This window comes from Hypomesus nipponensis, chromosome 1 (genome assembly GCF_054491055.1).
Source record: "Hypomesus nipponensis isolate SF chromosome 1, ASM5449105v1, whole genome shotgun sequence".
Taxonomy (NCBI): Eukaryota; Metazoa; Chordata; class Actinopteri; order Osmeriformes; family Osmeridae; genus Hypomesus; species Hypomesus nipponensis.
This window is the reverse complement of record NC_140361.1, coordinates 10,629,325-10,643,075: the sequence shown is the minus strand read 5'-3', so window position 1 is coordinate 10,643,075 and position 13,751 is coordinate 10,629,325. Positions and strand designations below refer to the sequence as shown.

Here is a 13,751-nt window from a genome sequence, read left to right as displayed (position 1 = left end):
TGGCTTGTCATATATCAAATGGAGGACAAAAACAGCCAAGATAAGCTTTGTTGTTGCTTTGTCTCCATCAAAAAGCTTTGTGCTGAAGGCTGAGTGACAGCATACCAGGCCTGTGTCTCTGGGAGCAGGGACTTGGGATTGTGAGAGCTCAAACGAGCGTGCATACCAAACAGGTCTGGACACAAGCAGGCTGGTGAGTCCACCTCTCGTTGGGCAGGCATGCTGCACCACACAACACGCAGCACGCCCACGGAGCCAAGCTGCAGTCCTCTGCTTCAGCTGACTCCATCTTATCACAGGCTTATCACAGGCTTTGGGTTCCAAAGCTTCCATGAGTTAAGACAAATGGTTGCATCTCAAATGGGCCTTGCATGGGAGACAAAAAGGTCTTTCAGCTGAAATGGCAATAAATTGAGAAGATGATGACTTAATTTGCTGAGTCAGTTGGTGAGGCCACGGATTAAGGCTGAAACAGGCTCATTTGCAGCTTTAGTAAAGATTTTGAGATTAGGAAAAAGTGAGCTGTCTGTAAACACCCAAACAATGACCAGATCAGCTCTTACAATTTAATCCCCGCCAAAGCCTTGCAGATATGGACCTCTAACAGCTTAAAAGCTAAGACTGAGTCTGAGATTGATAGATAGGCTGAGAGACAGTTCAATTCCATCATGTGGGTTTATCTAATTTCAGACAGCAGGATACCAGGTTAGTAAAGTATAACATATCTGCACTCCAGGCCCTAATCTAATCTACAAAGCAGTAAAAGTTTGTCTCATGCGCTGTCTCAAAATGACTGACGGGTCATTCCTTAATGACATCACACAGACACACCTCAAATTGAGACCAGGGATAACAATTGTTTTGAGTGAACTAAACCAGCCTTAGAACAGCTTTTATGTCTTCACCTGAGTAATTTGGTATTGCGTGTCTGAAGTGTTACAGCACTAAAGGAGCAGCGTACTCATAACTCTGTCAACAAAGTCTCATGGTTTTGAGGGAGGAGTCAGAGCGGAGAAAGAGGTCAAAGTTACATGAATTAAAGTTTGAAAACTGTAATTGTCAGGTTAGTGAGTAAGCTTTGTCCCCTCAGAGCCTATCCCCAACTGGCAGGGCAGTGTACAGTTGTACTCCTTGAGATTTCAAAATCATTTTTACCTACGACATTTTACATGTGAAAGTAGTTGAAAATTCTGTCTGTGTATTATTCTCCTCCAGGCATTGTTTGGAGCTGTGTGCAGCTTGGAGAGAGGTTAACCAGCCCAGGTCAATATTTGAGAAGCAGCACAGTGCTTTATGAAACGGATCGTTTGTTTATGATAGCAGAATGATGAGGAAGGTGGACCATTGGAGCAGGAGATGAGGACAATAAACGCCATGGCCATGGAGACAAACAGAGAACACTGACCTGGGCTTGTGTAACAAGCGCTACATGACAAAGTGTTATTGTTCAACCACTGGATATGGGGCAGACAAGTACAGGCTTTGTGACCTCTGTGATCATTGTGCATAATATTCATCCAAACATGAAATGTAATTGATTATTATCACATACACAGATTATTGCAAAACTGACGGGTGTGTTACTTCTGTATGTGGTTCTTTAGTAAATGACACAGACTTTGCATGGAGCTTCCGTTATATGAAAGTAACATAAAATGATCTCTGGGGGGTTGGGGGGGTACTGTGACTTCCCCATCTGATAATCACAATGCCAAAACAGATATGGTAAACAAGGAGTGGCTGTTGCTTAGTAACAGTGCCACAGAGAGGGTTTGTGAAGCTGGCGCAGAGATGTGACTAGTGAGAGTGTGTGTGTGTGTGTATTGGGGGCTCCTTCACTAACAGCGCTCAGGTGTCTGAGACCACACACACTACAGGCTCAGCCTGAAAGTGAGACACATGGAAACAAACATACAGGACAGTATAAGAGAAAGAAAGAGACAGATAGTGACCTAAAGACAAAGATATGGAGGGGGCTGCCATTATTGGAAGTGACGCCCCTTTAAGGTTCTTCAAAAAGCTTGTCTCTGTGAAGAACTAAGTGGGTGCGAATGAATTAAGCAACTGAGAATTGGCAATTTTCAAGCTCCAATATACCAGCATCCATTTCCTGACTCAATCTCTGAGAGAGAGAAGGATAATCATGTAAATGGTGCCATCATTCACAGCTCAGACACTCAATTTAACAATTTAACGCAGGGAGAGGAAAGGAAAATGACTGTTTTGCTGCCAATGAGGTGGAACTAATGAGCACCACTTGAGAAGAGATGGTGATTAAGGTAAAAGGTGAGTGAAAGAGGACAAAGTTCTCTCCTAGTTTCGACTTGGGTTTAAATAGAGAGGCAGTTTTCCAGGGAAAATATGTGCCACACTATCTGTAGTGTTGGTGTTTCAATTCATTGGATACCATTTTCAGGGAGCAATTTAGGATAAGATTTGCCAGAACATGTTAACGTATCTGAGCACTGGTGTACAATTGTGTCTTCAACCTGCCCCGTCACACTCACTAGAGAGGTTTGAGCCTCAGATAAAACACCACTATTGATCTACCCTCATCTGAGAAGAACAATCGTGACTTGGCAAAAACTGCTAGCCGGCCGGCCTGTGATACTGTTTACTACATTAGCATTGAACATCAGTGTCCAAAGGCGAGCAGTTCTCAGGGAGGGGGGTATTTCAGCTCCACTTCTGAGAAACATGAGCAATGACATCATAAAAGTATTCTTAGCATTCCTTGTGTTGAAAAGGAGTCCACACAAGGAGTCCCTGAACAGACACAGTGCAGGGTTCCATGCAACATAATTCAATGCTGGAGACTTAACAAGGCCTCAAACTACTTTCAGATGCAACACACCACAAAGAACTGAGAATCACACAACTCCATAGCTGTTCACACTACGTCAGATGTTTACACTATGTTTAACACAGTGACCACATGCAGCATCTCTTTCTCTGAAACAGTTCTATTCTTGTGCTTCAGACTCCGGGGCTGGTCTCCGTGGATGAGGACCCTTCAGAGTGTCTGAGTGACGAGCGAACACAGAGGAGTGGTAACTGAGCTGGATCACGGTTGGTAGAAGCGGCCAGTTTTCCACATGGCTGACCGCTGAAGCCCACTCCAGACACGGACACCAGTCAAACTGGTAGTCGGGGTGATAGCCTTCCAAAACCACATTCAGACTAGGATTCTTCCAGACAGCGCATGCTCTAGATTGCCTGATTGTAATACACGATGCTGCAGTCACCTCTCTACAAGTGGTAGTGTCAGACATCCCAACCTGCAGAGACTCATTTCCGGGAGGTGCCCCCTCCCGGAATGGAACGTTAAAATAACATGCAAACATATGTTGCTATGTCAGTTAATGCCCCTTTATTTTTAAGTTGAGAAAGTTATATCTTCAATGCCTTCCAAAAACAGAGCATGTTATCGAAATGGGATGATGTGGCATAACTGGAAATGCAATCCGTTCAAATGGAAAGGTGTAACCAGCTATTCCAGGTACAATTCTTTCTCTTCCTGGGATTTTGCTGCCTGGGGGCAAATACGGGGGTCAAAAACACCTGTCCATACCTTGAGGCTTGGGAGGTACTAAAGGGAAGAGGGGGAGGGGTTGAAGTAACTGATGACCTCATATGATCTTCCTAGATAACCAGAATAAACGGATGTGTAGCATGTGATGATCCTGTAATGTCCCCAAAAGAGATAAGATCCCAATCAGCAGTTCTAGGAACCATATCTCATCTCAGTGTTTTGGAGATTGTAACCCCACGTTATGCTGTGATCCTCCTGAGTGGTTGGAATACTGAGCCCTATGCCATCATCGGTCTTGCCCTCTGTACCTGTGAACAGGGCCCTGCCAGTCCCAGCACGTCAGGGAGGGAAGCGCACTTGCAGCATCGGGAGGGTGTCTCGGTTGCTCAATAGAAAAGGTGAAAAGCATATGGAAACATGATGCAAATCCCCCGGGAGCCAGACAAAGAGCCTTCAGCCAGCAGGACAACATGGTGTTCCTCACAAAGCCCTGAAGCCTTCACGTGACTGGCCAGAAACAGAAAGTAGTCCACAACAGGAACAACACATTCCCATCAATAGCTGTAAACAGCTGAATACAGTTATATGAAAGTGTGTCTCTAGTCTAGTCTGGATGGATGGGTGCTCCCTTTCATCTCTAGTGTGTTTGGCTTGACTTTTTGTCAGCACTGCATCCACCTGAGGGTGGGGAAGATGAATCAGATCCCCTCTGGCACCTTGTGACCTTCTTCAAACCCTCTCCTTTCACTGAGACCCTAGCTGTCTGAAATCTAAACCCTAAGATAGACCCAAAAACTAAAGAATGAAAGGCGTGGAGAAACCCTGTCCCATCCCCCTCCTTTTAATTACCTGCAGATCAGGCTGCCCCCCCCCCACACACACACACACATACCCCTGTGAATCATTGGCTTCCTTCCCCTTCATGATATCCCCCCAGATAGTATCAAGGCAGCACAAGTGTCAAGCCGGTATGCCACAAGTTCTTATTTACCCATCAACCTCAGTACGTCAGTTGCTGCCCACAGCCATTCGGTGCCAGCCACGGGATAGGTTACTGAAGTGAGAACCTACCCAACCCTCTACTGTTCCACATGCAGACATGCCAAACCAGTGCTGACTAAACCCAACCCTCATACTTCCTCTCCTCCTCCATGGACAGGCTTGCAGATCTAATTACAGGCCAAGACTTGTTGACTCTGTATTGCGCGAGGAGCCAACCTGACAAGGCGGCCATCCCTCCCTGCCTCTGTGTTCATCTCCATCTCCCTCCCCCTCATCAAATCCCTATCCATCCCTTCCTTTCCTCATACCCTCTCCTGTGTGTATGTGACTCTGTCCCCACCCCCTCCCCTTCTAGAGTCCCTTCCCCTGACTGCTCCAATGTTTTCATCCAATGATATGGCCACACCTCAAAACTCTGAGCCTCATTTACAAGTCAAATCAGAGGCCTGGTGGGCTATAGACATGATAGAAAGTCAGGTCAGATGCAAACTCCAGCCAATATTCTGAACACAAGTGAGCTATTCATCACAGGACTGAAACTAGGACTGTCTCTTCTGCTGATAGACTTACCGGTTTGAAGGGCTAGGTCAAAATCAAAAAGTGCCCATGTGAGGGTTTGGCATTTGTTCCCCAATCTCTAAGGAAGGTTTATCTATATGTCTACCCAGCCTTTGTGCATAGGCACTAAACCTGGTAGACCCTAGGATAGCCTTGATTAGGCCATCCGACAACCAATCAGAAATGTGCTCAAATCACCTCATGGCTGAAGCACATGGTGTAATACCTGTCCAACAGCTATCTAACTAGCAAACACTCCAGAATATTTACAATAGATCTCCACGTATCACAGAATAACTGGGCACAAGTTCAACGTCATGGGGACTGCGTGTCTTATGACAAACTCAATTCCTCAAGTGATGCTTGAACACTCCTCAAACAGTACAAATTGTACAATGGTGAATGTAGAAGCCCAAATTAGTCTCATGTAGCAAACGGTTCATATGTGTCAGTGCTCAGCCCTTTTCTAGTGAAACAGGAAGCATCCTTTTATCTCTGCTGCAGTGGGAAAGTTTCAGAGAAACAAGAAAGCCACCAAGTTCAGACGCAGCAAATTAACCCTTTGCGTGGTGTGTTGGAGGGTTATAACTGTGTACGTAGTAAAAGAGATGGCCACCATTGTTTGCCCCATGAAAACCTGCTCGGTTGCTCCAGCCTACAAGGTGAGCAACATTCATTCTGGGCTCCAGTGAGATGTTCAGGGCCTGATAAGATAATTAAACAGCACTGACTCCAGCCTGCTATGAGGAGAAGCAATGCTACAGTCACAACAGGTTCACAGCTTCTACATACTAGGCTTTGGAACCTTTTGGAGGGGGAAAACTATGCAAATACCTATTACAAACAGAAGAGAGTGCATTTTATTAGCATTGTGGACAGAAGTCTGTTAACAGGTGCCATGACTGATTATGACTTATTTCTACACCATGACAAGCTAAAAATCCTCATGTGGGCTCGGTCAGGGGGCTTGCAAAACACTGCTCCCTCCCCTGCAGGAGCAAGCCATATAAGGCAATTATTCTCAAGAGAAAAACGACAACAAACATGTGTTAAAGGTGTGTCATGAAAACCCAGCATCATTCCCTCACAATGTGAAAAATACCTTAGCATTTACTTTGTGAGTTGATATGTGTTGCACTATGTCGAGCTGGGAATGGATATTTTATAATAGCACTATAAATGATGACCTATGAACTCGAAAGATATTTAATGATGTTATGGTCATGTCAATTGGTTGACAAGAGCAGTATATTTTGTTCATCAAACAATATGTATTGTGTCATATATGTTAGGAACAAATAAAAAGTTTCACACTTGATTGAGACAAAATGCACTTTCCCAGACTTTTTGGATTACCTAGTTCTGCTTTTTACTTTCCTTGCAATTACACACCCAAAATAAATACAATAGGCATTATCTTAATGAAATATGCTTGAACCAATTTGTGGAACACGTTCAAGCTTAGTCACCCATATACAAACACAATAACTAACTCAAAAGGTACTAACCTCAAATACAAAGTGCTTGTGTGTCAGGCTCCATATTAACAGTTGAAGTGTCGGATTAAAAAAACGACGAGGAAGAAAAACAGCCAGCGATGGAACAAAAAATAATAATCCAAGAAAGTGTTAACAGTGAACAGAAGGACAAAGCTGGCTAAAGCTATGTATTTCTAACTTGCCTTCTACTTCCCTGCAATAAAACTAAATTGAAAAGTAAAAAAAAAAAGAGAGGAGGCAATGGCTGCTGTTTGAAATAAAAAAAAGGAGAAGTGTGGTGAAGCAACTTGCCCTCTGCCTATGAGTCACACTCCACAGCAGCCATTGGTAGGGGAGCCCTGAGGCATAGAGCCTGCACCTGGCCAATCAGGGGCCAGGGCAGGCCCTTGAATGCAAATCTCTTCAGGTAAGCTTCGACAGTGAAGGAGATGGAGGTGGGGGAGGGGAGAGCAGGGTAGAGCAACAAGCAAGCCACACCTTGTGCAATCTGAAAACGCCAGACTAGGCTCTCCTGCCAAGCAGTGGTGGGGGGAGCAATAAACACACCTGGTCCGGTATGTGCTTTCTTGAGGATAGTCAGACTTTGACCAGGCTATGTAGAGCAATCGAGTCATGTTGGTTCAAATCAGGGAGGAAACATTTCAACCTGCACAGCCTAAAGAACACTGGATTGTACGTTAGGCCAGAATAACTTTATTTCCCCACTCTGGAGACTGAAATGAGCTCAGAGATATTTTAGAAGAGAGAAAGACATAGAATCTTGGAGTAATTTCAGGGGAGTATCCCTGGAGGCTATGAAACCCCCCATAAAACAGACTCATCTTTGTGTTTGTTAACTGTGGGAGCTGCAAGAACTGAAGGCTATAAAAAGGAAACGCCCGCAAGACAGGTCAGGCAAGTGTAGTCCACTGAACACAGCCTCAATGCGTTCTCCTGCATCCAAGAGATGGATGGTATGGTTTACTGGCAGTTTACTTTCACACTCAAATTACTACAGGGGGCCCCTATCACATGCTACTTTGAAGCAACCATTTGAATTTAATACAGACTAACAAATGCCCACGTCTCCATGCCAACGCTGGAAGAAGGCTACATCATTGTCCCTGTAATCAAGATTCCCTGTTCACTGCTTGTGTTGTTTCTAGGAGAAACACACACGCGCACACACACACTTGCAATTCTGCTATAGAAACAAGGAGAGAAAATTATTGTACTCTACTCATATTCTGCTTCACCCTCCTATCTATGTCCCCAATCATTTGCCCCTTTTCTCAACTGTGTGTGTTTGTGTGAATCTTGACATCTTTGTGAAACATGATAGTGCTAACAAACAGGAAGCCAAGGCTTGTGGTGATGTCTGTGAGTGTGTGCGTGTGCATGTGTGTGCGTGTGTGTGTGTGTGCAAGACATTTCTTGCGACATTATTTCTTTGGGGCACAATTTACCCTTGACACCTTTCACTAACCCCAATAATATCCAAAAAGTAAAGTAATATAGGCACCATTATCTGAAGTCCCATCAAATTTCCTCTGGCTGGAGCAGGTCAAACGTACTTCAAGACAGAGGAGACATTTTTCAAAACCGCCTTTGGCTTTGAACAGACGACAAACTGAACAATACACATTTTTCACTTACAGTGCAAAAACTGTCTACAGCCCACCAACTCTCAAAAATGATTCAGGAAGGCTTTATTCATAGGTTGTTCCTCTTATCTAAACCACTGCTCTTTGTACCAAACTGAATTAAATTAGCGGACCATGGTTGAGTCCTCGTGGGAAATTGTTTAACTCATCATTGCATTCCAGAAACATCAGAGATGTGTTGCTTATTTTGGAATAATCTGTAAATGCTGTGGGATGCATCTGTTTTCCTCATGAACAGAGCTTGGCTATGTGTCTCTCCCTGGAGAGAGTAGGAAGAATGATGGAATCTCATTACCACATGGCCAGTGTCATTATACAAATTAAGACTTTCCACTTACTCGCGCTGTTCTAAAGTAACCTTTTTGAGACTAGGCTTTTCCATGGCCCTCGGCACTTTCCCAGGTTATAGAGATTGAAATGAAGACCCAGTCACATTGACGCTCTTCAGGAATAAAGATACATCCAAAGATTAGGTGCTTCACAAATACTGTATGCAAGTATGACTGAGTGTCTGATATCCATCTAGGCCTCCAACTTCCCCCAACTAAGAACCTAGTTCAGGCAACATTAAAATAGCATTTTAATTGACCGTTAATTGATACAATTTGGGCAAACAACACACTACTAATGGTTGGTGAGGATCATTGACTTAACTGACAAAACGTCTCTTAAAAAGGGAAACCAAACAAATGAGAGGGCAGGTTCAATAGACACTGAGCTCATGGCGGACACAGATAGCACACCATTATCCTCTCCAGCAGTCTCATTAATGAATACTAAAAAGCATAATATGCTCTGGTTGCTTTCAGCAACTATGTCACAGACTACATTCTATGCCCATGTTCAATCCCCATTGTCAATCTAGAGGATAAGATTACGCCACTAGTACAAAGGATGTAGGTCCAGAAGCCATATCATTTTAGTTAGTTAATTTTAATTTTCAAAATGGGCTCTTGGCTGATCCGTAGCTAGGATAATTACCACTCCTCACCTGCTCTATAATTCTGTCTAGAACAATAGGTGAAGTTTTGTACAGCAAACACAAGCTTCTCCGAGGAGGGCTATCTAGTAAATAACATTAAAAGACAAAAAACCTCCCAAACCATGCAAAGGCTAGACAAAATAAAAGTCTCAGTACAGCATAGCGCATAGCCTTTTGAGAGCTACAGCCATGATGTTAGCACAACTGCACCACATGACCCTGCTGACTAAGTGTAGAGACACACCTTTCCTTTATGGCCTAAAAATAAAGACTGCTCGCTCTAATGTAGCCTACTGGTGCTACTACAGGCCAACCAAAACAGAACAAAGCCACAAAAAGGCTTTGGCATCATGTCTGGTTTGGGAAGGCAGAAGCTGCATGACAGCAGCACCATGAATTCAGTGCAGCTCTGTTCAGGATCCACCTCACCCCTCACACCTTCTGCAACCCCCCAAAATGTAGCAGAGGCACATGATCTGATGTCTACATCTCTAGAAAAATACACAGAGAGAGAGAGAGAGAGATAGAGAGAGAGGAGAGAAAGGGAGAGCGTAGTCCCCTTCTGATCTGTGTGTGCCATGCCAGTCATATTACAGGTGCTGCCCTCAGGGAATAGTGGAATTTGACTTGTTCAATTCTACCAACCACCACACATCACTTTCGCAGAGCCTTCAGTGAGAAAAGAGAAAAAGAAAACAAGTTCGGCCTTGAGGGTCTGAGATATGGACCTGTGGAGGACAGACAGGTCTGTTGTGGTTCCAAGGTCAGATGATGACAGCTCTCGGACTCCATAGGAGTTCAGGGGAGCCCTGTGCAGGTGATCAATGGACAGGACAGAAGTCCGCCCAAGACAGGAAGAGGAGCAGAAGAAAGAGGACAAAGGGGTTCAACTAAACACTGTTACAAAAAGTGTTGGGAATGCAATGCAGACAAGTTACTCTTAATCAAACTTCAGATTAGTGTTTGTTCTTACCTCATTTGAAGCTGACTTTTTTCTCTTTAATAACTTTTTGGGGGAACACAAACCGTTTTTTTTTTTGTATTGATGATTACGCCATGCACCATTCAGGGCTGAATACCAGTAAATAGAAAAGAGGGGTTGTGCTGCTATGGTCATTGGGAGAAGAGACAGAGACCCATCAGAACTGGGCTTTTGTCAAAACTGACTCACAGCCATGAGGAAGATGATCAACCGCCCAGACCAAACTAGACCTGTGTGGGCGTTAAGCTACATCAACATGTATTCAGTGCTCATCATAACTGAAAGCTAAGTCACTTGCTACTCAAGCTTATATGACAATAGGGTGATGCAGTGACTATGATACCATAGCTGGTTACAGCACAGATGAGTAATACTGATTCTGTCCAATGTCCCAGCTAATCTGCTAGTGTTCAGTGAGTTTTAACGATATGGGTCATGTTGGCCATCCTGTCTCAGGATGGGCAGGGGGAAACTGCTGATTAACTTGCATGTTCCTGACCAGTTAGAATGTGATACAATACTTTCACATGGATACGAATCCTAGAATTATAATCTCCTGCTCTGACATTCTGGAAGTGTGAGGGACCTATCTTACCTTCTCCATAACATTCAAACAGTCCTGTGAAGTTGTACCACATCATGTTTAACTATATGTTGTGGAAACAAAATCCATTAGTTCAGAAGTATCCTACAGCCATTCATAGGCTGGACAGTCATCATTAATGTGTAGTTAAGTTAATAGTACATCCTTCCAACTGATAAGAGGACAACAGCTGCAGTTGGGTCAGGTTTTTTGGGGAAAACACACACACACACACACACACACACACGTCACACAAACATCCCTCAAATAGAAACCCATTAAACATTAAACACACAGAGCAAGGCTAACATTCCTGACAGTCCACATCACACCTTTGTGAACAGCATCAGCGACCTGCAGTTTGGACCGACGCAAAGACCATCCACGATCAACACGAAGACCTGTCACTGGGAAACAACTCCTTCATGTTCAGATGCTAAAATGTATGTGTTAAAGTATACACCTTACCAAGTTCTAGAACTTAGTTCTAGAACTTAGTACACCAGTTGGTCTCAAGCACATTTTCAAATAAATAGCTGGAGGCTTTAAGAGCATATTGCTGACAGAATACCCAATGTGTAGTTATGTATGTGGTTAAATAATGCAAAAAAAGACCTGCCCTGAGGCAAGGACAGCCTGCCACTCTCATATCCCCCCACAATAATCTAACACTGATCCTACAAGGAGGGCTGCCTGTGACACATAATACAACTGCTTTCATTTCTGACTGCACAGCTCGCTCATTAAGACACAGTGTGATATTTTACACATCATCTTGTTGAGGCCTACTTACCCTGACAACACTTTGTGCTTTTAATACACATTCTCGGTCCTATTTGCTCAGACCACCATGTAGACACATGGCAGCAGAGCAGCAGCGCTAACTTGAGGGTAGGCATGCTCCTATTTGGATGACAGCCTTTTAGAGTTGTGTGGTTAACTTCCTGAATCACAAAAGTCAACCACTCTGAACCTAATCAACCCTGAGATACACATTGTGCTTTATACATGTATCAAAGATGACCAGGCTGAATTTGCATATTTAGCACCAGTCACAAGTGTCTCAGTAAGTATTATGGTGCAATTTTTAGTTTGCACCAATTGAGTTGTGCAACAGCAACAGCATCTCTGAATTCGTGATGCAATGTAAAAACAAAATACTTAATCATGTTAACATCCTGATAAACATCTTGTTTTCAGTTGTTTAGAGAAGTTTAAATGCAAACAGGCTGAAAACCAAACATCCACGACATCTTACAAAACCTTCTAGACAGGCCAAAATTATTTAAAAGACAACCATACTGACATTATATCCTAACATGACAATAATGCAAACTGATGTGAGATGGTAAATCTGCCAAAATGTAGTGGTAGCACAGGACTTGTCGGGTGACACGTTTGACATTGTGAGAGGCAGCATGGATGCAAGATGAGGTTACAGGTGGAATTTCCCCAGCCTCTCCTTACTCTCTGACGTCATGTCAGGTCAGTTCCAGAGCTGCTGCCTGCTGATCGTAGATAATCAGAGGATGTGAAACTCAGGTGACAAAGCTATAGCTGTTGATTTGAGTCTCACAGAAAATACAGGAACTACACAACATTTCCCCCTACTGTCTTTTAACACAGAAACTGCCCACAGAACACATTCTTCCTTTAAAAGGGAAGTACAGCAGTATTGTTTTATTTTTTTACCCACAAACGGTTCAATTTTTTGCGTGAGTCACTTGACATGTTTTGGGCCTTGCACATTGTTTACATAGTATATTAAACATTGCCATCTTGTGGTTAGTCAAACAACACTATACATCCTAAAAGGGATGATTAAGTAAAGGAGAATACAAGCAAACTTCTCAATTTTATTCATCATTAAGATGACAACATAAGTTGAGCACAGAACATTCAAGATAAGAATAAATTCCTTTGATTCACTCACTTGCCTCTTTCAAGGCCACTGTGTGTAGTGTTGGTAATTGTCAGCTCTAGTGGTGCTTTCAAAGCTGGCTCCATCTTCAACAGCACAGGCAAATCAATATCCAGACGCCCATTAAAGCAGCACTTACGGACTGTAAGAAAAGCCTCAGACTGAGGCCAGGACACTGATAGGAGCCTTCCACAGAGGAAGCACAAAGAAACACAACTCTCCATTGTCTGTAGTCATGGTCACACTCCTCAGCTGTTCAGACTGCTGATGGTGACATCACTGTCACACGATAAGTACCAGGGTTTCCATTAGCCCGGGCCACAGAGACGTCTGTTCCCAGTGTGTAGAAACACACAAGAATACTGCAACATAAGCCCTCCAGTTTTCATCCTCCCTCATCCTAATCCAAGCCCTGTTTTATGAAATATATGTGGAGGTCACTCCTTCAGAGCCCACCCACCCCTTAACACCTCCCTCAAGTGGACATAATTATTTTTCTAAACACACAAGTCTGAATACCAAGAGAACACAAGGCAGACAAGTATATTTAGAAGCACTTATTGAGGATAATTAGTTTCAGAGGACTGAGAAGTCCTGTCATGTGGTGCCAACCCTTGGATGGGTTGAGGGTGGAGGGGGATGAGTAGGACCATCTGATCTCTCTCTCATGGACTGAACTGGCACATCCCCACCACCCACACATGTATTCCCTGCCTTGCCCCTCCCTTGATTTTAGACAACAGCAACCACTGCTAGCCAATGAGATGTTTCAGCTAGCATGTCATAAGAGACTTGCATCTGAAGACAAACAGCTGGCAAACATTTAGATTAGGCCTAGATGAAGATGAGTTTATCAAGCTATGGTAGAAAACGGTGTTACCTCTAGGGATAATTGTTCATTGGCTGTCATCCCCCAATACCTCAACAACAACAATGTTGTTCAACAAAAACAACCTAATTTCCAGACATGTAGCGTTAAACTCGTGACTTTCAGAACTGTGCTCATACTCACGAAGCACAAATGGAGACTTGACCCTAGAGGCTCCACT

General features: G+C 43.6%; 1 protein-coding gene across 2 annotated transcripts in view; it reads right to left on the bottom strand.

Moving 5' to 3' along the window:
- elf1 (E74-like ETS transcription factor 1) overlaps positions 1-13,751 on the bottom strand; it is a 31,899-nt gene that overhangs the window by 17,478 nt on the left and 670 nt on the right. The window contains exon 1 of one of the 2 annotated variants that reach the window (XM_084690916.1): positions 6,601-6,797. The exons of the other annotated variant lie outside the window; for it this stretch is intronic. The gene's annotated coding sequence lies outside the window, so the exon portion shown is untranslated. Of the gene's footprint in view, positions 1-6,600; positions 6,798-13,751 lie in introns of those variants that run through there. 2 annotated transcript variants of the gene reach the window in all.